The sequence below is a fragment of the Nannospalax galili genome, unplaced genomic scaffold, assembly GCF_000622305.1.
Source record: "Nannospalax galili isolate Female #2095 unplaced genomic scaffold, S.galili_v1.0 scaffold514, whole genome shotgun sequence".
Classification (NCBI taxonomy): Eukaryota; Metazoa; Chordata; class Mammalia; order Rodentia; family Spalacidae; genus Nannospalax; species Nannospalax galili.
In genome coordinates, this window is record NW_008336076.1 from 1,078,043 (window position 1) to 1,102,976 (window position 24,934).

At 39.9% G+C, this 24,934-nt stretch overlaps 1 protein-coding gene across 1 annotated transcript in view; it reads right to left on the bottom strand.

The window, feature by feature from the left end:
- The window catches only part of Csrnp3 (cysteine and serine rich nuclear protein 3), a 231,407-nt gene that overhangs the window by 202,263 nt on the left and 4,210 nt on the right, over positions 1-24,934 (bottom strand). Inside the window, exon 2 of the mRNA XM_008830898.2 lies at positions 10,191-10,360. The gene's annotated coding sequence lies outside the window, so the exon portion shown is untranslated. The remainder of the gene's footprint in view (positions 1-10,190; positions 10,361-24,934) is intronic.

Sequence of the window (24,934 nt, forward strand, 5' to 3'; positions counted from 1 at the left end):
CTTGTTTACACTGTAAACAAGCTAGATATTGTTAAATTATCTCAAATTACAAGATTAACTTTGGTTACAAAGTCAGGTAAGATTCCATTTGTAACAGAAGGCAGTCTAGAAGTCATTCCCACACAAGAAAATTAAAATTTAATGAAAATATTTTTTAAAGAAATATTGAACATTTCTAAAAGTTCAATGTTTTAGGCATATACACTCCCAGACCAAATAAAATTAAAGAAATTATTTTGGATGAATTAGCAAAAAAGGCAATAACCGTTTCATACTGAGATAAAAAAACTTAGGTTAAAAATAATGACCAGTTGCAGTAATAAGGAATTTGATGAGGCTTCATGTCCATTATAGCTTAAAACTCTGAATCAAGTAATGCCTCTTTATTATAATATCAAGTAAATCAGTGGCCAAATTCAAGGGCAAGCTGCTGCAAACTCTAAGAAGTAAGTGATTCTACGAATTACAGAACATACCTAGTACTTTTAAAGTTTCAGGCTGAACTGAGGACTATTGGTCTTGTTGCAGGAACATGGCTGTCTTAGCTTTCTATTATACAGACCACCTTGCTCTGACTAGGGGTAGAGACAAGCCGAAGATAATACATAATAGCCTCATTTTGAAATAGAAAGGCAATATAAAAAATTAATGTGCTACCTGAACAAAATAAATCCTTAGATTTAATGTAATTCCAATAGCATGGTAATGATTTGATAATTTAATTATATTCTGAAATTTAAATAATAATCATATGCGAATAATTGATCAGGTCCTTATTCATATGGTAGTGTACTGTGTCTTTGCTCATAGTGGTTATCAAGAGAAAACTGGGAACTCTGATGTGACATGATAAAACTCATTACAGAGCCTCAGTGCAGCACTAGTGTTCAGAAACAGAATGAAAATCACAGAGCCTGCAGTGCTGTAAATGGGAATTTAGTGTAAGGGCACAATTATAAGTCAATAAGAATCATATTGTTCAATATTATTCTAGAAAAAACTGAATGGATAATCATTTTTCAGTTTCCACTATATGCCAAGATAACTTTCAAATGGAATAAAGACTTCGATATATAAAAACTTCTGGGACCTGGAGAGATGACTCAGTGGTTAAGAACACTGGCTGCTACTGCAAAGGGCCCAAGTTCAAGTCCCAGCACCCACATGGTGGCTATCAACCATCCGTAAGTCCAATTCCAGAGAAATCTGACACCCTCTTCTGACCTCCCTGGACACTGAACACATGAGTGCACTTACATACATGCAGGCAATAAAGCCAGACACATACAATAAAAATAATTTTTAAAAAATATTTTAAAAACTTATGAATATTCTAGAAGACATTATTTGTGTGCAATTGTTTGGGGGAGAAATTGTGGTCTGCTTAAAAATTTGCCCTGGGCAAAATTCATAGTATATTCAATAGTGTAGATATATTATGTGCATGAGTGTATTGCTTACATGTATGTAAGTGCACCCGTGTCATGCAGTGCCCTCAGAGGTCAGAAGAGGGCGTCAGATTCTCTGAAATTGAAGTTACAGACAGTTGTTACTGGCCAAGTTTTTGGCTGAGGCGACTGTTTATTTGCTTGCTTGTTCTGTTGTTGTTGTTTATTTGGTTGGGTTTTTTTTCATGCTTTTTGGTGATTTTTTTGTTTTGATGGAGTCTTTTTGGTGATGTTAATCAATATATCAAAAATAATTTTAAAGTCATTTAACGGTTGTCTACATGAATCATGAAATTTCATTCAGATTCTTAGAATTGTTAACTACTTCATCAATACTTTGTTAATACTTGTTTATTTGCAAAATAAAACAAAAGCCAAATGCTACTAGGTTCATTTCCATGTTTTTAGCTTGTTTTTGTTGTTTTGAGACAGGGTCTCTCTGTAGCCCCAGCTGGCCTAGAACTCATTATGTAGACCAGGCTGGCCTCAATCTCACAAAGATCTGCCTGCCTCTGACTCCCAAGTGCTGGAATTAAAGGTGTGGCAGCATACCTGGCTTCACTTCCATTTAAACTCACTATTAAAACTTCCTGCTTGAAAATTAAATATCATTGAAAGGAAATACCTTTCCAAGGTTTTATCTGTTGGTGTTTGGTTTAGTTTTCATTATATTTATTGTGGTTGCTTGCTTTCTTATCTTTATAGACTATATTTTACTGCTGCAACTCTCCGTGGAATTTAGTATATCTGAATCTCCTAGTTTGAGATATAACTTGAGAACCTCAAAAATGGTATATATGGATAATACAACGATAATTGAGGCTCTCCCTGAGGAGCAGATGCCCACAGCTGGGCAAGTCTTTCTTCTTTCTGAGCATCTCTTTTTCTCTCTGATCCCTCATGCTTAAAACCGGTATTAAAATTCTTTACTTCCTTTTTTAAATTTATTATTTGGGGGCTGGAGAGATGGCTCAGCGGTCAAGAACACTGGTTGTTCTTGCAGAAGACCCGGGTTTGAATCCCAGCACCCACATGGCAGCTAACAACTGTCTGTAACTCCAGTCCCAGGGGATCTGGTTAATTACTGTTATCACATACTTACTGTTCCTTGTTCCAATAAAAGTTGACACTTGCTGAGACATTCTGGGCTGTCAATAAGTTCCAAGAGTGCTTTCTCAGCCTCTATTCTTTCTGTAAGATCAGTGCCTACGTAGAGGTGAGTACACAATGCTTCCAATTCTGCCAAACTCTTCAGAAGAAAAAAAGGCAGTTAACATTTGACTTGAATGAAAAAATAAGATAAACACATTAACCACAGAGAACAAGAGGTGCAAAAATAGCTATATACATTAATCCAACACAGTCACTGAACTTCAATGACTCACTGAGATACAGCAGCAAACAAAAGAGGTACATCTCCTTCTTTCCAAGTTTTTATAAACTGATAGCTACACAATATAGGAGTATATATAGGAGCTGGAAAGATGGCTCAGCAGTTAAGAACACTGGTTGTTTGCAGAAGACCTGGGTTCCAATCCCAACACCCACATGGCAGCTAACAACCGTCTAGAACTCCAATTCCAGGGGACCCGACAGCTTCTTCTGACGTCCGAGGGCACTGCACAACATGGGTGCACTTACCTATATGCAGGCAATACACAGATACACATAAATGAATTGATTAATCAAAATTTTAAAAAGTTAAAAATAAAATTTATTATTTTTGTGTGTATGCATGTCGTGCCATACCCATGGAGGACAGACGAAGTTGTCAGATCCCCTGGAACTGAAGTTACTGACAGTTGTTGGCTGCCATGTGGGATTTGAGCCCAGGTCTTCTGCAAGCACAGTCAGTGTTCTTAACTGCTAAGCCATCTCTCTAGCCCCTAAAATTATCTTTATTAAAATCTCTGACTCTGCTTCAAACTGGTGGTGTCTGAAATTTTTTTCTGCGTCAAAAATATGAATTCCAGTTTGGTTCAAAGTCCCTAAAGACTTAGAGAATTGCTAAGGCTGCTGAGGATGACACCATGGAGCTGTGTCTCTGTCCCCTCACCTCTGACAAATAGGACTCTCTATTGAGAGGTTTATAAAATGCAAACATTCTAAGATTTATTTGTAAATAAATTATACTATTAAGAGTTTCAATAAGCCCCATAAATTGAACTGGTCCAGATTACAAAAAATGTCTAGTCTATCTCTTGGAGGACCCACTTTTCCAGTCTCACTGGTCAATTACCTGGTAATAGAACCACTCCCAGGAAGGCAGGTTCACCTTAAGTTATGCTAAAAAGATGGGTGGAATACCTGGTGTGTTAATAGGGTAGTGAATATTTCCTGCCTGGAACTAGCTCAGATCTCTGCAGAACTTCCAGACCAGCCACAGTCATGTAGGTCTCTGTAAGTCTGTCCACTTTCCTGAACTCTTCAGGAAAGCGTAATTTCTCCTTTTCTTCTTCATGCCTTTCTTACTAAACATGCTTTCTTTAAGGCTTTGGGCTGCCCCTAGCATCTTGTATTTCTTCACTTTTTCTCTAAAGCTTCCTTCTCCCGGCCATGTGGCTGCCAGTCAGCCATGTCTGACCTTCCATGCAGGTTCTAACCCTGCCTGGCTCCATGGCTTTCTTTCCTTCTTCCCACCATTCATCTCCCCAAGGCAGCTGCCAAGATGACCAGCTCATCTGTCCTGAGGATTTCTCTTTCTAATAAAATTATAAAAGCTTCCATTTGGGTGCATTCTTAAATTATTTTATGAATGAGACTAAGAACCCTCTAGGGGACCCTCTTTCTCCCCGTTTCAATACTGTCAGAGAAAAACATTTCAATCTCTAATGTGAAGATGCTATCATTAATATTTAATAACTTTAATTCTTGTGCTCTTTATGAAATACAGTTACAATATCAATTCTACCAACTAACATCCTGAGTAAATAATAGATGTGGAAAGTTGGGAAATTTTCTATTATATGTTTCAGGTCTCGTGCTAGTAAAGCCTTATCCTTACTTAAATCAGGTGAGAGGCATTACCATCAACACCATAAGATTGCCTTCATACTTACCTTTTCATGACAGCTAACAGATTAAAACCACAGCAATGTTCTTCTAAATTCACTATCACAGACACAATACATTTTATTTGAAATTTGGTCTGATTATCTTTTTAAGTTTAAAGCCAAATTTTTCATGATTTTAAAATATGAAAGCCAACTTTGTACCTAGCCAGCAAAATGGAATATAATTACTCCAGTTAATGAGAAGCCATGACTAAGTGAGTTCAGTTGAAATGCAAAGTAAGTGGGTTTCTGACGTCTTGAATTATGAAACAAGCAATGCAGTGCCCTGAAGTTGAAGTAGACTGACATATCTATTTTCATGGAGTCCAACATGCCCAATCCCCATTCTGGCAAAATCAAATACATGCAGATTGTTATTTCTAAAGGTAATGACATAATCCTTGATTTGCTAGCTGTTGTTAAAGAGTCACTCTGCACACTTGAGCTCACATACTTTTCATGGTAACATTTCCTCGTTATCACAAGTAGCATTATGTCACAAGGACAAACCAATTTCTTTTCTGTAAATGTAAAACATGTTTACTGTAAGATATTTCCATCAATGTCAGTGATATATGAGGAAAGTCTTGACAGCCTGCCCTGTCTTTTCCTAGCAGAAAGGGAAAGTGCACTGTTCTCTCACAAGCAACTTGAATTCTCTGCCCACTGTTTCATTTAGTTCACTGAATTTGTTGATGAACTCATCACAGCCAGGGCATGCTGGTACTTTCACCAGAAAACAACTTGGGGGAAGAAAAGGCAATAAGTGATAAGATTGTTTACTGTCGCTAAAGGACAGATTCATTCTATTTCTAAGAGAAGTTGGCAGAAAAGATGTGGCCATGTCACTGCCCTGATGGCTTGGCTCCCTGCACTTAGTAGTCAGACATGGACCATATGGGAGCTATAGGGTCTGATGGAAAATGTCTAGGGTACACATTAAAATACTCTGCCAAATCTCACGTTTCTTAATTCTTAGTGAGTCCCTCCTAGATCTTGGCCTCCAGGACTATAAAGAAAGAGGAGGCTTAGATACTCTCAAAGGCATTTCTAACATTCTTTAAATTAAAAATGAGATGTGACTTTGCTGTTGTTTTCTGTTATCCTATACCAAGCATCATATCCTCTTAAAGAAACTAATGTGGATTTTCTTCTCTGGCCAGCTTCACAAAATAATGTTTTGCATTTCAGACCAAACAGAGTAGTCCACAGTCAATGAAAAGTCCCCTGTGTAGCGACTGACCTCTGTTTCCCCTCCTTCCTCTCCACTGTGTCCCCATGTGGTGGTTTCACTGAGAAATGGCCTTATAGGGCTCCAAGTATTTGAATACTTAGCCCCAGCTGGAGGTACTCTTTGCAGAGGTTTGGGAACCATGCCTTGCTGGAGGAAGCCCATCACTGGGATAGGCTTTGCAAGTTCATAACCTGGTCCCACTTCCAGCTTGCCCTTTTGCCCTTTCTGTGTCCTGTGCCTGCTTGAAGATGTGAGCACTCAGCTTTCTGCTCCAGCTGCTTCCTGCCAGGCCTACCCCTCCACTCTCCCCCACCCACCCCGTTGATGGACTCTTATTCCTCTGGAACTGTAAGGCACATAAACTCACAATGTTTTATCACAGCAACAGAAAGTAAATACTAGACTTCAGTCAAGGTTCTCAATTGCAAATTTCCCAGTGACAAATATCAACATTGCCTGACAAAGGAGTAGCAACAAATGGTTCCCTTCAACCCTAGGAAAGTCACCTAAACAAGCCCTTCAACAGCTCTGATGAAAGAAAAAAAAAATCTCAGCAAAGCGTACAGCTACTCCAGACTTCTCCTCTGACCGCAGTGGAATGTGGGTCTTCTCTACAGACTTTGGCAATGGCCATAAAATGGGGTAGTTATAACCACATATCAAAATACTAAAAATAAAACTTCAGAGGCTGGAGAGGTGGCTCAGTGATTAAGAATACTTGCTGCTCTCACAGATGACCCAAGTTCGGTTCCTAGCACCCACATCAGGTAGCTCACAACCTCCTGTAACTAGTTTCAGGGTATCTGATGCCCTTTTCTGGCCTCTGTTAACACCTGCACTCATGTTTGCTACCTCCATGCAAATAAACACACATACACATAAATAAAATAAATATTTAATAAAATAAAATAAGTACTCTCCCCATTGCTGCTTTTATTCTTGCAGGCAACCATTAAATTGTTCAGAACTACTGCTGAACATTCAGTTTCTCCAACCTTCCCTAAAGCAGAAGAGCATCTCTCACCTGGAAAGCATCCTGAACCACACTGTAAGACCTGATGGTGTTTAAATGAACATTATAGGTACTTTGTGAAGTCGTGAGCCATAGAAATCAATATATGTCTTGCATAGAGAAGTCTTACAATTGATTTTTCCAGGAGAGAACCAATTTGTAACTTTAGGAGACGCTGTACAGACACCAAGGAGGTTGAAAGCATACTGGAGATTAAAAAAAGAAATCACAGAGGTGTGGAACATGCTCCTCCACACTACTAGATTAGGTGCCACCTCAAAGAAGCCGGGTCTTAGCTTGGTGATGTTTTTCAGAAGTGGCTAAAGGGAAAAATGATTGAGAAATACAAGGCCATTTCTGTAGTACTTTCCGCTGGGAAAGGAGACTCTCCAAAGCACACAGACAGTACTGCTAGAGTGTTCCCCAGGGTCTTGAATTTAAAGGTGTACTACTGCTGTTCTAAGGATGAGAGGCAGTATCCAGTGGATTTTTTTTGGGGGGGGGGGTCTCCCTGTTGCCCCAGCACCTGGGAATACACTATGTAGGTAAACCACACTGGCCTCATCTGACAGAGCTCTGCCTTCCTCTGCCTCCCAAGTGTTGGGATTAAAGGTGTGCTCCATCATGCAGAGCCCTAGTTGACTCATTTTTATACAGTTTAAGAGTTTCAAAATTATGGCTTCTCTTGTACAGAACCCCAGTTGAGTTCCCAGCACCATGTGCAACAGCTTACAACTGCCTGTAACTCCAGCTTGAGAAGATCTGATCTGAAGCCCTCTTCTGGTCTCCATAAGCACCTGCACATATGGCATATATTCATATTCTCTCTCTCTCTCTCTCCTTTCCTTTCCTTTCCTCTCCCCCCCACATATAAATATTCTTTTTGAATTTGGGCCTGGGATTGTAGCTCAGTGGTAGACCACTTGATCCCCAGTACTACATTGAAACAAAAACAAAAACATAAAAACAAACAGCAACAAAAGTAAACAACAAAAAAAAAGAAAAGAAAATCTGAAATTAATCTATTCATAAAATAAAAATTAAAAAGTCTAAATGACAAATGTTCTAGACTCTTCCAGGCAACATAGGTCAGACACAGCAAGGCATAAAAGCTGATATCTCAGTCTTTCACAAGAGTACAACCACTTAGAGGAAAGTATGGAAAAACTATAAGCAAATCATAAACTTATCCTCTCAAAATAATTTCATGTCATGAAGAGTAATGCTCCAAAACTGTTGCTGTCTTCTCCCTTTCCCAAGTACTCTCATATTTTCTACTCAGCTTTTTATATTTGTTACGTTTGTTTTAAAGGTTCTACAATAGCCAAGAGATAAATGATAAAAAATCTAAAATTTATTATGAAATTGTATCTATTTTGAATGCTAAGTTCCTCTAACAAAGATGGAGTATGCCAATGTACTAATTTTAGTGTGAATTTTGAAACTATGTTTTAGTGCATTTAAAATCCATAAATGTAAAATGACTTATAAGAAAGACAAAAAAAACTATTGTGAAAATAACATATCTTGAGCTATATCAATGCATTTATTTGAATAATTTTTACCTTTATTGATGAAATGGTAGAAATTATTCAACACAATTAGCAACTTTTAAAGGGAGTTTATGTCATTGTTCCATGAAGGGGGGGTGGGATTGAAGTTGCAAGACAGCATTGAATTGTTCAGTTTTGCTTTGTATATTAACACTTTAAAACGAGAGTCTGCAGATAAAGGCACTGCCGCCAATCTGAGTTCAATCCCCAGAACCCACATGATGGAAGGAGAGAACTAACTCCTGCAGGTTGTCTTCTGACCTCCACAGATAGGCCTAGTACACATACATAAATGAATGAATGAATGAATGAATGATTGAAAAAATAAATAACTATAATAAAAAATGTAAATAAATAATCATGAGGGCCGGGGATGTGGCTCAGGGTAGAGCACTTGTCTAACACGTACAAGGCTCTGGGTTTAATCACTGGTACCACAAAAACAAAACAAAAGAACAATAAATTTTCTGATCTTCCTATCCCTTAATGATTGGGTTTAAATGGGCAGAGTTAAAGAAAAAGGTTCCCTTATACAGAAAGGTTACTTGTCTGAATCTTTCACAGCAAATATAGTTAAAAATGGGTAGAATTATAAATCCAGAACACATCATACTACTGTTTTTGTTCACATCAATCTGCTTAGAAGAATATAAGTGAAGGGACTAGAGAGGTGGCTCAGCAGTTAAGAGCAGTGACTGCTCTTGCAGAGGACCCAGGTTCAAATCCTAGTACCCACAGGGTGGCTAACAACTGTCCATAACTTCAGTTCCAGAGTATCCAACCATCTCCTACTACCTTGGGCATTGTAGGACACAGGTGTATTTACATACATGTGGGCAATACATTTGTACACATAAATTTAAAAAAATAAAAGAAATTCAAGTTTCACCCATGTCCAGATAGCTACAGAATTTCGGAGCTTTCAAGATTTTTGCAACAGCATTCTTTTTTTGTTGTTGGAGGGAGGGGCAGAGATTGTGGTTTTGTTTATTGCTTTTTGTTCTGTTTGTTTTTTATTAGACAAGGGCTCCTTGTAGTCCCAGCTGGTCCGGAGCCTTTATGTAGACCAGTCTGGCAACAATCTCATGAAGATCTGCCTGCCTCTGCCTCCCAAATGCTGGGACTATAGGTGTGCCGGCACCACACCCCACTGTAGCACTCCTTTTTAAAACAAAAATCCCTTTAATTAATATTTTTATTAAACTTATTTATTTATTCATGTGTGTATGTATATGGGCACATTCATGCTATGGCATGCATGTGGAGGTTGGTTCTCTCCTTTTACCATGGACTGAACTCAGGTGGACAGTCTTAGCACCAAGGTGACAAAGAGCCTTTACCTGCTGAGCCATCTCTTTGGCCTTCCCTCCCTCCCTCCCTCTATCCCTTCCTCCCTCCCTCCCTCCCTTCCTCCCTTCCTTCCTTTTACCCCAGTGGCAAAGCATGTGCCTAGCATGTGCAAGGCTCTGGCTCTGATCCCCAGCACCAGAAAAAAGAATCTTGTCTAAGAAGTGAAAGGGTTGCACTCGGACTGCAAATATTTCACAGTCCATTTACCAAGATTACAGTATTAGATGCTACAAATGGCTCCACTGATTAGATTTCCAAAACAAAAATCTAGTTCAGAAAGCTGAAGACTGAAATTATTTTCATTTGCTATCTGCTTACCTCTAATTAGACTCGATTCTGCCTCCCTCAGACTCATTCCATTAGCGATGGGCAGAAGTATACCATAAGGACTAATAAACCCAAACGTTATTTTCAAACATGTTTGCCATGATGAAGAGCTCGGAAGCAGACATAAGCCAGTGAATTCAGCTAAAGCCCCGAAGAATCAACCACCCAAATATAATTTTGAGGAGAACATGAAACACTGCTTCAGATACTCACGGGTAAATGATTAGGTGTGGACAGACTGACACTATCAACACTCTCAGCACTGTCACAGCTAAAAACGTCATCATCTGATTCTTGTACAGAGGAACGGAGTGAGGTGCTGTCAGTGTCTTCAAACTTTCCCTTTAAAATTCCACTCATAGCTGCAGCGCTGTCACATGTACCTGCAGAAGGAACGGGAGCAACCGAGCATTGAAATCTGTGCCCGCTGACCGCATAGTCAAGGTCTTAGAGTCTTCCTAGGGACTAGCGCTTTGACCCACACAGCCTGTCCTGCTTCATGATGTTGGAAAGCACCACAAACAATTCTACCCTGATTCATTCTTATTTTCCTTTCTCATTCTGACAATGGTGTCTGAAAGAAAAAGCCAAAATTAAGAATGTAGAATAAGAATGCTGTATAAGGAAATATGGTTTCATGTTTTCAAATGCCAAAACGCAAGTCAAATGCATTTATTTGATTTGTTCTAGTAAATTATGTACTGTCATTGACAGAGCCATAGTTCAGAACAAAATAGATCACTCACTTGCATGCTGTCATACCCGGAGCATACTGATGAGGGTATGTCTATCTTGCTGGGGATTTCTTTTTTCTCCAGTACAAAGGCATCTACTTTCCTGGGGCTCTTTGTCCATCAAAAATCAAATTGGTTGCTAGGAATGGCAATACCTGCAGAATTTAGATGCCTTATCATGTTTCTAGTCAATTCAGCAGAGCTACAGGGAATACTCAAGTCCTACACCAAGGATAGCTGAATAGATTTTACACATGACAAACCACAGTCTTTAAATCTTCTTGCTGGATAAAACATTAATTTAAACCTCTTCAATCTATGTGTCAATATGGGCAGTGGAAGTCAGTCAGATGTAGCCTGGTACAGTTTTAAAATTTTTTGTTAAAGTCAAGTTAGATGAATCATTAAACCACTAAGTAACAATCTCTCCACAGCTACAGAGAAACAGTTAAGGTAATCAGAGGTTGTAAACACAAATTCCTACAGTGGCAGAACTACAGGAGTGAATTGTGTCAGAAGCAACAAAACCATGAGGCCCTTCAGTCTTCTCTTTCCTTTGCGAATTGTAACAGCCCTACCAAGAAATACATCTTTTCCCAAAGGAAAATGAGAGCTTGATCACACTAATAAACAGCGTCCCAATCAAAGAGACAGTGGGTGGCCCGTACCATGAGCTGTGGTGGGTGAGAGGCTCCATGTAAGGTTGTTGCTGAGGTTCAGGTCCTTTTGGCTCCATGCTTAGTTTAACCTACTCTAACCTGCTCCCTGCCCATTTATATATCCAGAAGTAACACTTTGCACTAGGTTTGCCCATCCTTTTATCCCTTGTTAATTTTATTTGCAAACCTAAAGAAGTAATTTTTAAATTACATTATAATTTAAAGCCCACAATGGACTGAATGGACAATACAAACAATAAATGGTTGTCATCAGGGAGTTGGAAAGGTTAACAGACTAAGAAGCCAAAACATTCTCTCTCCTATCAGCATACTCGGTGAAGTGCCCTTTGCTGGCAATGCATCACTGAGCAAACCAACTTCACAAAAAAACAACTGTATAGCATGTGCTACCAAGGAGCGGTGATGTCATAAGCCAAACCACAGCATAGCAATGAGAAACATGCCTTCTGGCAGTATGAATGAGGTCTGACTTCAGTGACTTTGTTCAGAGAAGCCTGCCCCCTCCTTCTGCCCTCAGTGACCATGTTCTGTCCTTCAGTCACATAATAAACAGACTAGACTTCTTTGGGACATTTTTGCTCCAGGTCCCTTGGGCACTGGATTCCTCTGTTTCTGTGTCTTGGGTTCCTCATGTTACCAGTTGGCACATAGCTTTGACTTTCAAAAGGCTTGTCTGCACCTCATCACCTCCTGTCAGCCTCAACCCTGAGCAACAAAGTATCATTTTTGATTTTTGTTTGTTTTCCACATAGAATATGAGTGTCTTCATTGGTCATTGTGTCTTTGATAAGAGCATTTGTTGTTTACTCATTGTAAACAGCTACTGAATGTTTCTCATGGTCCAGTGGTATTTTTTAAGTTTTATTTTTTTATCTGTGTATGAGTGGGTGCCTGTGTGGGAGTATGTGCATGTAAGTGCAGTGCTTGTAGAGGCCAGAAGAGTGAGCCAGACACCATAGAGCTGGAGTTACAGGCAGTTATGAGCTGCCAGATGTAGGTGATGAGAACTTAACTCAGGTCTTCTGCAAGAGCAGCAAGTACTCTTAACCGCTGAAATATCTCTCCACTCCTACCAGTGTTATTTTAGATGCTAGAGAATAACAAAGAAGAATGTATTTTTAAACATTTCTTACTGTAACATAATGGTATTATTCATCCACTGGGAGCTGTTGGGGTAGTGGGAGGCAAGCAAACAATAAACACATAAATGAACTTAATATATGGCATATGGAGGTATTGCTAGGGAGAAAAACACTTAAGGGATATAGGAATCATAGGTTTGGCCATATAGAGGACATTGAATTCTTATTTGTTTGGTGAGCAATGTTGAAATGAAGAAGTACAGACAAAGAGATAGGCAAGGTGACACTTTGGAATTCTGAGGAAGAGCGATCCTGGACAAAAGAATCGGAATCCTGTGTGCCAAGCCCTGAGAAGGTCATGATGGTAATGAAGGTAGATAGGTGTCTGGAGCTGGACAGCAGAGCTCTAAGGATTTTGATCATTTCTCTAATTGAGACAGAAGCCAATGAAGGGCCACAGGATCTGTGGGGTGTGTGTGTGTGTGTTTGTGTGTGTGTGTACATATATGTATATATATATATATGTATATATGATTGTGTATGCATATAAATGTATGTGCATATATGTATATATATGGTTGTGTGTGTGTGTGTGTGTGGTGTATGTGCATGTATGTGGCAGGTGTAAAGATGCATGTCATGGATAGGTTAGAGAACATCAGGCATCTTCCTCTATTACCCTCTGTCTTATTCCCTTGAGACAGAGTCTCGCACTGAACTGAAAGCTCACTGTTTCAGCCAGGCTGACTAACCAGAGTCCCCAGGATCTGCCTGTCCCCAGAACCCGATGCTGATGTTACATGCTTGCACAGATATGCCCCGGCTTTTTCATGTGGGTGCTGGGGATTGAAGCTTAGGTTCTCATGTTTGCATAACCAAGCTCTCTTACCCACTGAGATTTCCTCAGAACCATGACATAGCTTATATTTTAAAAGAACTACTCATCTTATCCCATAAGAAAACAGAGTTGACAAAAAAGGAAATGAAAAAGGAAGGAAAAGGTCTAGAATCAAGGAAAACATCTAAGGAAGATCTAGTGGCTTAGATGGGTAACTGTTCTAGTTTGCTTTCTATTGCTGTGGTAAAATACTGACAAAAACCAACTTGAGGAGCAAAGGGTTTATTTGGCTTACATGTCCATTATAGTTCATCATAGAGGGAAGCCAGGGCAGGAACTCAGGGCAGGAACCTGGAGGCAGAAGCTGAAAGCAGAGACCTTGGAGGAGCACTGCTTACCGGTTTGCACCTGTGGCTTGCTCAGCTACCTTTTTTATACAACCCAGACCCACCTGCCAATCCCGAATTGAGGTTCCCTCTTCCCAGATGTGTCAGGTTGACAACTGATGCTATCCTGCATAATATCTAAGGTGAAAGGCCCTTGAAAGCAAGAGGCAGAGGGGACTGAGAAAGAATTAAGAGGAAAGAGAAGCCATTCTAAAACATTTAACACCTAGGACCATCTCAGTTCTCTAGATTTACCATTTTGATGATGATGGTGAAACTTGCCTGCTAGAGTTCAACAGAACAATCCGGAGGCTTCATACCCATTGTGGGACTTTTTTGGCAAATATTAGTGGGGTTTTTTTTGTTGTTGTTAAGTAAGGATTCTTCTATCATGCTAAAGAAATAATTCCTTTAATTTAATAAAGGGTTACACATTTTCATTACCAAGGATTTATTTATTGGCATAGAAATAGAAGCAAACATAACTAACATTAGGCATTATCCTCCTAAAGTTACTTAGTCAAGGTGTATTTTTTTTAAATCTTTGGCTTTCTAGTTTTATGTTTTTTAAATATTTTTATTGAGTTTTTGTGCATTTCATATAATGTCAGGATGTATTTTAAAGCCAAATATAAAACTACCTGCTACTGCAAGTATTTCAGGACTCAGGCTCTGAGGTGGCCTTCTTTGTAAATGTAAGCCAAGTGATCTCGTATTTAAAAACTCTCTTGGAGGCCACATGTAACCTACATAAGTCTTCTCCTCAAGTCACATATGTAGAGGTTTTAACAGTACTGCAGAAAAGCTTATGAAGTTTCTTGAGTTCTTTCAGCAAGTAGAATCAAAGTAAGGAATCTGTTAGATTTTCGCATTTATACTTTGCTATCTGGAAGCACTGAAGACTATATAGTCATTATGATGCAAGCAGGAAATCAAAACTTGTCAGGTAGGGAAGAGACCCAGAATAACAGCTCTGGAAATGTCCTTGCCAGAGGACAGGAATGCCAGGAGAGTCCTAGCTCCAAGTTGTCTTTCCTCCTAGATGAGCACCCCTGCCTGGAAGCTCAACGTGACGATGTGATCAACACTCAGAAAAGGCACCTGGACACCTATGATTGAATCAAATACACTGATCACCTGCCCGTACCTCACCCCAGTTTCTGCCACCAATCCTATAAAATGTCCCCAGACTAGGAGCTTGATGATGCCCTATCCCTGGAAGCAGCTTCTGCTATCAGGAACTCTACCATCTTTTTCTCTTTAGTTCCCACATACAAATCTATAATAAATTTTCTTCCTGAACTTCACCTTCTGTGGATATGCTGGCTAGGTTTTGTCAACTTGACACCAACTAGGGATACCTAGGAAACAAGAACCTCCATTGAGGAATTTCCTGAATCAGATTGGCTTGGTAGGCCAGTCTGTGGGGCAAATTCTTGATTGCTAAGTAGCTAGGGCCATTCCTAGGCAGGTAGGACAGGGCTGTATCAGAAAGGCAGCTGAGCAAGCCTGGAAATCGAGCCAGCAAACAGCATTCCTCCATGGTCCTATCTTCAGTTCCTGACTCCAACCAAGTTTCTACCTTTTGCTCCTGCCCTGGATCCCCTTAATAATGGACTAGAACTTGAAATAAACTCTTTCCTTTCTAAAATACTTTTGGTCAGTGTTTTATCACAGCGACAAAAAGCAAACTAAAACAGTGGCCTATACATTTCATTCTTTGAATACACAAGACAGGAACCCAGAGACCACTGACACAGTGGAACTTTTATGTGACCATGAGTGTCTGGCACCCTAAACTCCTGAATTAAAGCTCACCTGAGGTGAGAGAGAAAGCCTCCATACAACTCGAAGATATCTCACATGTCCCCATATCAATTAGAGAAAGATTGAAATGTATAGTTAAATTTTTGAGTGGAGAAGGGGAGGGAAAAAAGCGGAAAGGGGGAGACAGGAGACGAGAAGGGAGGAAAAAGGGATTTTCATTCTACTCTCTTTTCACCAATCTGGCTCCATTCTTATGCACTCTGACTATATTACGGAAATTGTCATGTTATAATTACTTCCATAGCAACAGGAGAAGAACTATGCAGGAGAAACAGCACTGTGAGAGAGAAAAGGACACTACTCCCATTCAGATGTTGGCAGTAATAGGTAGGGAGGGAAATGGCTCTGGAACAGTTACTGTGAACACTATTGAGTTTCCTGATCCAGCGAAGTGAAAATCCTAAACAATATTTTTAATTCCTCTATAAAATAGAATGTTATTTTTGATAGTTCATAACTGGAAGAAACTGTTATCAAACGAGTATATATATATATGACTCAGACTATACTTGCTAGTACCAAGTGTTATATATGCTGTGTCCTGCTTGTAAATCAGATAAGTCTGAAGCCAACCTCAGGATTCTATAACAATGTCCTGTCTTTTCTATGTCCAAAAAGCATGAGGCCTACTAGGTTTGAGGATTGTATTATTAATGATACTGTACTCTCAATGATACGGGGAAACTGGGGATCCTCTCTTAGGGTTCTTAGTATCTTAGTTCTTAGTAATAAAAGAATTTACAAATGGACTCAAAAAGATTAAGAACAATTTTAGTACAGTTTGAAAGAAAATGGTGAACTGTAAGTCTCGACAGCTGCCCAGAGGAGGAGAATAGAGAGGAGGAAAACACAAAAACAAAAACCTATGCCATTTAAAACCAGCATGGATAGTCAGGCACAAGGCAGGCTAGCAGCCACATGGCACGGAAGGGAGCTTTAGAAGAAGTGGAAAGAAACCCAAAATGCTGGGACGGCTCAGAATGTTAGGGAAAGCATGGCTAGAAAAGAAACAAAAAGAAAAATTGTGTTTTTCTGAAGAATTCAGAAAAGTGAGCAGACTTAACAGAGCTGCAGTTATGTGGCCTGGTCAGCCAATACATTAGGAGGCAGTGATTCAGGAGAGAAGAAAGTTCACCAACTCAATTAGCATGGCTTAAGGTGAACCCACCTTCACAGGGGTGACCCTGTGGGCAGGTGATTATGAGGCCCAACTGGAATGTTGGGTCTCTATCAAGGCCAGAGATTTTATTCTCTTAACCAGTAGTTTTCTGTTAAGAGGACTTTTCCTGCTACTGTAATATTAATATGAAAATAGTTAAAATTTGTAGACTAATCAAATAGAATGTCATGGTCTGAATACTTCTGAAGTATTCAACTCATAGCTTAAAATCCCAAACCCCCAAGGTGATGGTATCAGGAGGTGTGGCTTTTACTAAGAGTCCCAAAAGTGATTTCCCACAACCCCTGTTCTGCTGTGAAGTTACAGTGAAAATTAACAGGTGGCTGTCTAGGAAGCAGGCCCTTACCAGATACCAAAACTACTGTGGTCTTCATCCTGAGTTTCCATCTTCCAGATACCAAGAAGTATTTTTCATGTTATTTATAAGCTACCCGGTCCATGGTATTTTGTCATAGTAATCTGAATTAAATAAGACATAGAATAATCAGATTTTGCCAGTCGTGGTGGCGCATGCCTTTAATCCCAGCACTTGGGAGGCAGAGGCAGGAGGATCTGTGTGAGTTCAAGGCCAGCCTGGTCTACATAGCGAGTTCCAGGCCAGCCAGGGCTGCAGGGAGACTCTGTTTCAAAAAGACCAAAGAAAGAAAAAAAGGGAAAAAAAAAAAAAGAAAAATCAGATTTTGTGTTAAAATATTTAAAATGGCAGTATACTAATTGTATATGAGCCCAGAGACTCAGGAAAGAAAGCAGATTACTATAGTTAGGAGTAGAAAATTGCAAGTCATCAATTTTTGTGCTAGATTTATGATGTTATAAATGAGAATAATTGAATTAGGGACAGACTCAGGAAAGACCACTTAAATAATAAAAAAGCAAAAATCCAATTTGCCATTTTGAGGGAAGAACTACCATGAATGTTGGGTACAATGACCTTTCCACAAATGAAAGCTAATTTTTCTAAAATAGTAAAGTTTAGCCCTTAGATGGATATTCTTCACAAACCTTAAATGTTTGGTGCTATCAGGCAAGGGTTTTTTTTTTTTGCTTTTTTAATAGATTGTGTGTGTGTGTGTGTGTGTGTGTGTGTGTGTGTGTGTGTGTATGTTTCATACCGAACATCCCAAATAATCTTATTCATCTTTATATCCGCAACCCAAATGACACCCTCCCATAGCCCCCCCCCCTACTGGAGCCCATATACTCTATCATCCCTGTTACTGTCCACTGTGCTGTCAGTGCCCCCAGCCGTTACCCAGTGCTTGTCCATCTGCTGAATCTAGTCAGCCTATCTAGAGTTCCTTGTTTTAGAAAGATCAGCTCTTCCTCATCTAGCAGCAATCAGTTGCCAATATTCCTTTAGATAAGATTGGGGTCTGCTGTTTATTTTCCCATTTCTATGCTAGGTTACTGTCTGAGTAAGAGAAACGAGCCAGGGGCTCCTCCCAAGCCCATGTGATCCCTGAGGAACAGATCCTCAAACGACCTTAAGGGTAAAAATAAACTGGTTAATCTGGGCCAACTGTATGGTCTTAAGCACCCAAAAGGAAAGTATAACCAAAGATTAAAGTGATCAGTATAATTCTTTAAGAGTCCATGTGTATAGCTAAAGGCCACATAACAAGAAACAATGTCAGACAGGAGATACCTTCCTTTGAGTTGTTGGCTAGGGTTGCCATCAGGCAAGTTTTACAAAGAAAATGGCCCATGTTTAAGATTTCTATTATGGGCTGACACCTGAATAACCACCTAGTGCCTGAATATACTGAATGATAACCCTCCACTACCTTACTACATTCTCAGGCTCCTTTGTTTCTCTTACCCCAACACTGCTTACTGTTTAGCAGGAGTATAACGGTGGGCTTGGGTTGCTTATCAGAAGTTAACTGGCAAAAATTAACATAAGATGGAGACAGACTTTGCAAGGGACCGTAATAGTAGTGTTTGCCTTGCATGCATAACTGCCATTGCCATCTCCCACACACCAATAATAATAAAAGGACAAACTAGTGGAGCTAGAAAGAGAGAAACAAAGTAAAGGTAGATTGAATAATCCTAGGGACATGGAGCAGGGCAGGTGGAATGTGGGAGAAATTCTGAGGACCAAGGGAAATCTCTAAATGAGGAAAAGAATAATTTGGTGGGCATTGATTTTTGTCAAAAATTTAGTCATAGCAGAGCAAGAGGCAGAAAAAAATCTGCCTGATTATATAGATCTATGGGAGGCAGCTAGTTCTAAAGACAACATCGTTCAGAACCTCTCCCTTTGGTTTGCATGGTAACTGGAAAGAACTACTTTTATCCACACTTCTAGTAGCATCCAGATCCCCGAATTAAAATACACACCTGTGAAATTTAAGTTCACATCTGAGAGGTTACAAATGAAAAGCAAATCTGAAGAGGAAAAGATGAAATCTAAACTGTTGCTACTGATGTGTCTGCACATGCAGAGGACATGGTAGTGAGCACTTCAGAGGTGGTGAGCACTGCAGGGGTGGTGAGCACTGCAGGGGTGGTGAGCACTGCAGGGGAAGTGGTGAGCACTGCAGAGGTGGTGAGCACTGCAGAGGTGGTGAGCACTGCAGGGGTGGTGAGCACTGCAGAGGAAGTGAGCACTGCAGGGGAAGTGGTGAGCACTGCAGAGGAAGTGGTGAGCACTGCAGGGGTGGTGAGCACTGCAGGGGAAGTGGTGAGCACTGCAGGGGTGGTGAGCACTGCAGAGGAAGCAGCAAGCAGTACAGTGGGGCTCAATGTGCACTGCATTGGGAGGATCCTCAGGCTAAATAATCTTGAGGAGTTGTATTTTCTCAAATTTGTAGTCCCGAGGCTCACCAAGAATGACTGACTTGCTGAAAAGCTCATTGCTTCAAACATGCTTTTACCAGTACTTAATTAGAATTTCTTGCACAGGTTTCTTAATTTCCCTGAGTTTTCTCACCTGTAAAACAGTACTAACTAGTTTATAGTGTCAGTCTGTGCAATAGTGTTCTCCTGATGATTGCTAACTTCTACTCCTCCTGGCCACTAGTGTGTATTAGGTATTCCAGGACGCACCCATCATAGCTGAAACAAAACAAAAAGTCAAACCCTAAGATCTCAACTGTGCTCATCCCTCCCTTCTGTGCTGTCTTTTTCCCTGCCTTGCATGCTCACCATGTGATTCCCTTCACATTTCTTTGCATTTATTTTTTTAAAATTTTTGTTGAGAGAGAGAGAGAAAGAGAGAGAATGTGTATATGCATACCTGCACATATAGTACACATGTAAAGGTCAGAGGAGAACTTGTGGGAGTCAGTTATTTCCTTCTACCCTGTGGGGTCTGGGATGGAACCCAGGTCACCAGTGTTGGTGACAAGAGCTTTACCTGTTGAGACTCTGGCCAGCCCTCCCTTCATCATGTTCTGTAAGAACAAGCGGGTCCTCACTATCTGCAACCCTCTGATCTTGTGGACTTCTTCATAAATTTAAATAAACAAACAAACAAACAAACAAACAAATAAATAAATAAATAAAGACATTTTGGCTGAGAGTGAAATTCAGATAGATTGGTTCCAATAAAGGCAGGTGATAAGTTAGGGATGAAGGGGAACTGCACCGTTTGCCCCCAGAGGCACTGCACCAATGGCAGCTGCACAGAGAAGCCAGGAAGGATGGAGAACCCCCAACCCCATTGAGGACACCCTCCTTTTGCACATGGGCTCAGGCAGTGTCAGGGCAAGGGTCTTCCTTGTCCAGTGAGCAGATCTTGTGAAAAGCCCACCTCAATCACCTCTAGACACCTGGTTTGATCTAAAACAATCTGAGGGAGGCTCATCAGGGTGTGTTTCTTGTTCATCAAATGATCAGATCTTACCAAATAGCCACCTCACACTCCAAGAAACATTGAACAGACAGCATGACACAATTTTATAAGCTGTAATTTCTCCATTTACAAAAATGTTTGACATTGGATCTGTTTAGGGTTCCATAGCACTTCACCGAACAAGTTGTACTATAAATGCTTAGGTAAGCCTCCAAAGGAATATGTTGGGTTCGTTTTAAAGAAGTACACTCAAGGAAACATTTTCAAATCACAGTACTATTTTCTATCATATTTTTATATTGTTGATTAGAACTTTAGGATAAATTCCTAGAAGTGGAAGTACTGAGCTTTCCAAATATTTTGCCAGTTTGACTGCCAGAGAGGTCTTGCCAACTTGCATTTTTTTATCGTGTTCTGGGGTATGAGGCCAACATACCTTTGCCAATAATGTAGCATTGCTTTTTTTTAAAATAAAATCTGTAAATTTGTCAGTTATTTAAATGAATAATTACCGTTAATACACATGGCTTATTTTGCACCAGGCACTGGTTCAGTACTTCACATTTGTGGTAGACAAGATGCTAAGATCCCTGACATTCCCTGGTCTTGGTATACTTACTTACACAACCCCATAATCATGCTGACGAAGAGACACTGCCTATGTGATCTCACTCATGGTCATATATAATGTGTCAAAATGGATTTACATGTTAACTAAGATTCCAAACCAATGGCCTCATGGGTAGGCCTATGGCTCAGTTACATGAGTCCTTTAAACTGGGTCTAGAGGTTAGTTGCTAAGGATGGAAAGAATTCACCTGAGAGCGATCCTGTGTGTGACACTAAAAGGATTACATGACATGGAAAGCTCATAGTCTCTACAAACTGGGAACTCCCTCACTGATATCTTGAGGAAACAGGCACCTCAATATATCCACCTAAGAAGCTGAATTCTGCCACCAACAAGGTGAGCTTGGAAGACTTGCCACCAGAGCAAGCAGACAAGAGCTTAGCTCAGCTGACACTTTGATTTCAGCCTGAGACTCCTGAGCAAAGAACCTGGCCAGTTTTCCAGCATCCAACTCTCAGCAAAGAGTAACAGATGTGAGTGGTTTGAGTTCTTGCATTCATGGTTATTTCTCACACAACAGAAAACTAACAGCATATATCAATTCATTTAGCCATTATTGTTACTAACATCATTTAGAGATGAAGGTTAAAATACAGAGAGATTAGGTAATAAGGCCAAGGTCATAGAAGCAATTAATCTTAGAACCAGAATTCAAACAGATAACTGTCCATCTGCAAACATGCATTGTGCTCTTCCTTGGTGGTATCTGACTTCTTAAAATTGGTTTTCTTCTATCTATCCATCCCTCCTCTCCCTGTTCCTCTGTCTCTTCCCTCCTTCCTTTTCTTTTTCTTTCTTTCATCGGTTCTATCTGGTGATAATTCCATTAAAGGGCTTCTTACCATCCCATATTGTCTGCTCACCTTTACCCTAAAGCATCTTAAAACCCCCCAAAAATGGGCATATTAATTCTCTGTGAAAACACCCACACTTGGTTTTTTTGTAGCTAACCCAACAATGTGACTTGCTTTGCATTTGTGCTTAGGACTGTTCACCAGATTACAACACAATTGGCAGAAAATGGTAGAATAAAAGGGTTGCTGAACAGTGTGTGGGGGTTTTGTTTGCTTGTTTTTATGTTTTTTGTTTATTTTTTCAGTGCTGGGAGTCAAACCCAGGGCCTCTTTCAAGCTAGGCAAATGTTCCAGGTCTGGGCTATACCAACAGCTGGTACAATTTTAACTTTAATTAGGTTAGTGGTGTTCTAAGCTTAATAAGTGAGGCTTCTTGACCTTCAGTATATATGGTATATAAAGGATTAAGTATATAGTATTATGTTTCTTACATCAATATTTGTAGCTATCTATTAATACAATTGATTAATTACATTAATTTACAATTAATCTGATTTAATATAGAATTGTCTGAATGAATACATATCAGAAATGGAAGTCATTCCTCAGTATTTGTGAGGGATTGATTCTAAGAAACAGTCCCCATCCTAAAATCCACATACAAGTCGAGTACACTCATGCCCTCTTGCATTCTTTAGAAATAGATCATCACTACATTACTTTAAATGCCTAGTGCAATGTAAACATGATGCTGGGAGTTATCGTATTATATTGTGTAAGGAACAGAAGCAATTTTCCCAAATATTTTCAACCTGTGTTTGGTCGAATCCACGGCTATAACAGCAGCAAACATGGAGGGCTGACTGCAGCATTATAATGAAACAAAGCAGAGAGGCAGGAAATGGGGAATGGATGCAGATGAAGTCCCTTAGCAACAAAAGAAAACTCCAGTGGAGCTCATACAAGAAAAGTCTGCAATATGAAACCGTGTCTGGCCTCCTGATATTTTATGCCACCAGTGTTGTGATATTGAAAGTACCTGAAAAGAAAGGATATCTTAGAACACAGGAGTGTCTGCCACTGGAGGGTTAGAAGAGGCTAGATGACTGCCTGAAGAGATCACTCGCTACATTATTCAGTCAGCAACACAATTGGTGGCACAAACTATGCATCAGACATTGTATAAAGCACTGATGTGGAGTCAGAAGAAATCCCTGCCACCAGCAATTATAACTTAGCTCGTTTTGAGAAAGCTAAAGAGAGGGCGGGGAATGAATGCAATGGCCACATTAAGAAGCCGGCACAGGCAGCACAGGCCCCAAGGGGGCCTCTGTCTCCATAGCCTCACCTGTATATTGTGTCATGAACCCTAAAGACAGGAGATTATTATAATGGAGTCTCCAAGGCCAATTTCCCATTTGACATCCAGCCCTGTGTGACTTCAGTGGGCTCCCTGACAGGGTTTGAATAACACAATGGCTATGAGATTGATGAGATACAGTAAGAGAATGTTGATTATACAAAACAAACATTTCTATGACTTGGGGGGTGGGGTACCATCTTTCCAAGAATCGTTTTGCCTTATTAGGCTGACACCATCACAGTCAGAGTTACCTGGAAAGTAAGAATAGGTAGTGATTTTTCATGGCTAACCTAACTTGGGGATTTAAAAAAAAAGAAATGAAAATCTTTGTAAATATATTCAGCACTCCTGCTTAGGAAATTGTTTGTTTAATTTATTAAAGATACTGTGATGGACCCATAACATGACAGCAATCAAATGTTTTGACACTTGCTAGGGAAAAAACCAAAATACATTTTTGACCCTGTCATCAAACTTACAAACAGTCAAGAAAATGCCGACAGCAAATCAAACCTATCAGCCTCACCGGGAGCCAGAGCAGGTCCAACATGTGGGATTCTGTACAGCTCTAAAATGCCATACTATGCCCTGGAGATCATCTGACCACATCATGCTTTTTCATCATCCTCCAAAGCCCTCCTTTACTCTAATTCCCTTTTACACGGTCTTTAATGTAATGCATCCAATATTTAATACAAACACATAGTCTTTGGCTTTTGTAATTTTGCATAAGCAAATACTTAGCTTCCTTCCATCCCCTCAAGAATCATTCTCTATGCCTTAGTTTCTTTACAAGTAAAATGAAAACTCCAGGAACAATTATCTCTCTGTAAGCCAGTCCCACGCTTCTAGGATAAGAGCCCTAGAGCCCTAAAATATGCACAGCAATATGTGAAAATTATGAATATTTACAAAAGGTTTTATGGTAAATCTTGATTAAAGATATAAAATTTTGCAAAAAAAAAAAAAATTGTTTGTTTATCTTTTTGAGACAGGGTCTCCCTGTAGCCCCAGCTGTCCTGGAACTCACTATGTAGACCAGGCTGGCCTTGAATTCACAGAGATCCATCTGCCTCTGCCTCCCGAGTGCTGGGATTAAGGCACGCACCACCACACCCAGCTTTTTTGCTATTTTTAAATGAATGCAATAGTTAACTAATGTACATATGAATCAGAAAAATAGAGAATATGTTATGTTTACCAAACTTTATTGTTGTTTTGAAATCTATTAAACTGGACCTATCCTTAATACAAAGGCTCATGAGAAATACATCACAGTACCACTACCTATCTTTTCTATTTTTTTCATTTTTCAAGTGTTTTTGTTTGTGCTATGCATACGTGTGTATATGTGTGTGGGCACACATGTGTGAAGGTGCACATGCATATGTATGTGCTTGTGGAAGCCTGAGGTTGATATTGCGAATTTTTTGAAAGCTCTTTCATCTTATCTTCTGAGGCAGTGTCTCTCAATCAAGCCTAAGAGCTTGTACATAGGGCTAGCCTCAATAGCCAGCTTGCTCCAGGGATCCCCTGTCTCTACCTTCCCGGGCTGGAATTACAGGTTAGGTAGCACCATGCCCACCTGGAACTTATGTGGGTCTGGGGCTCTAAACTCCAGATCTCTTGTTTGTCCAGGAAGC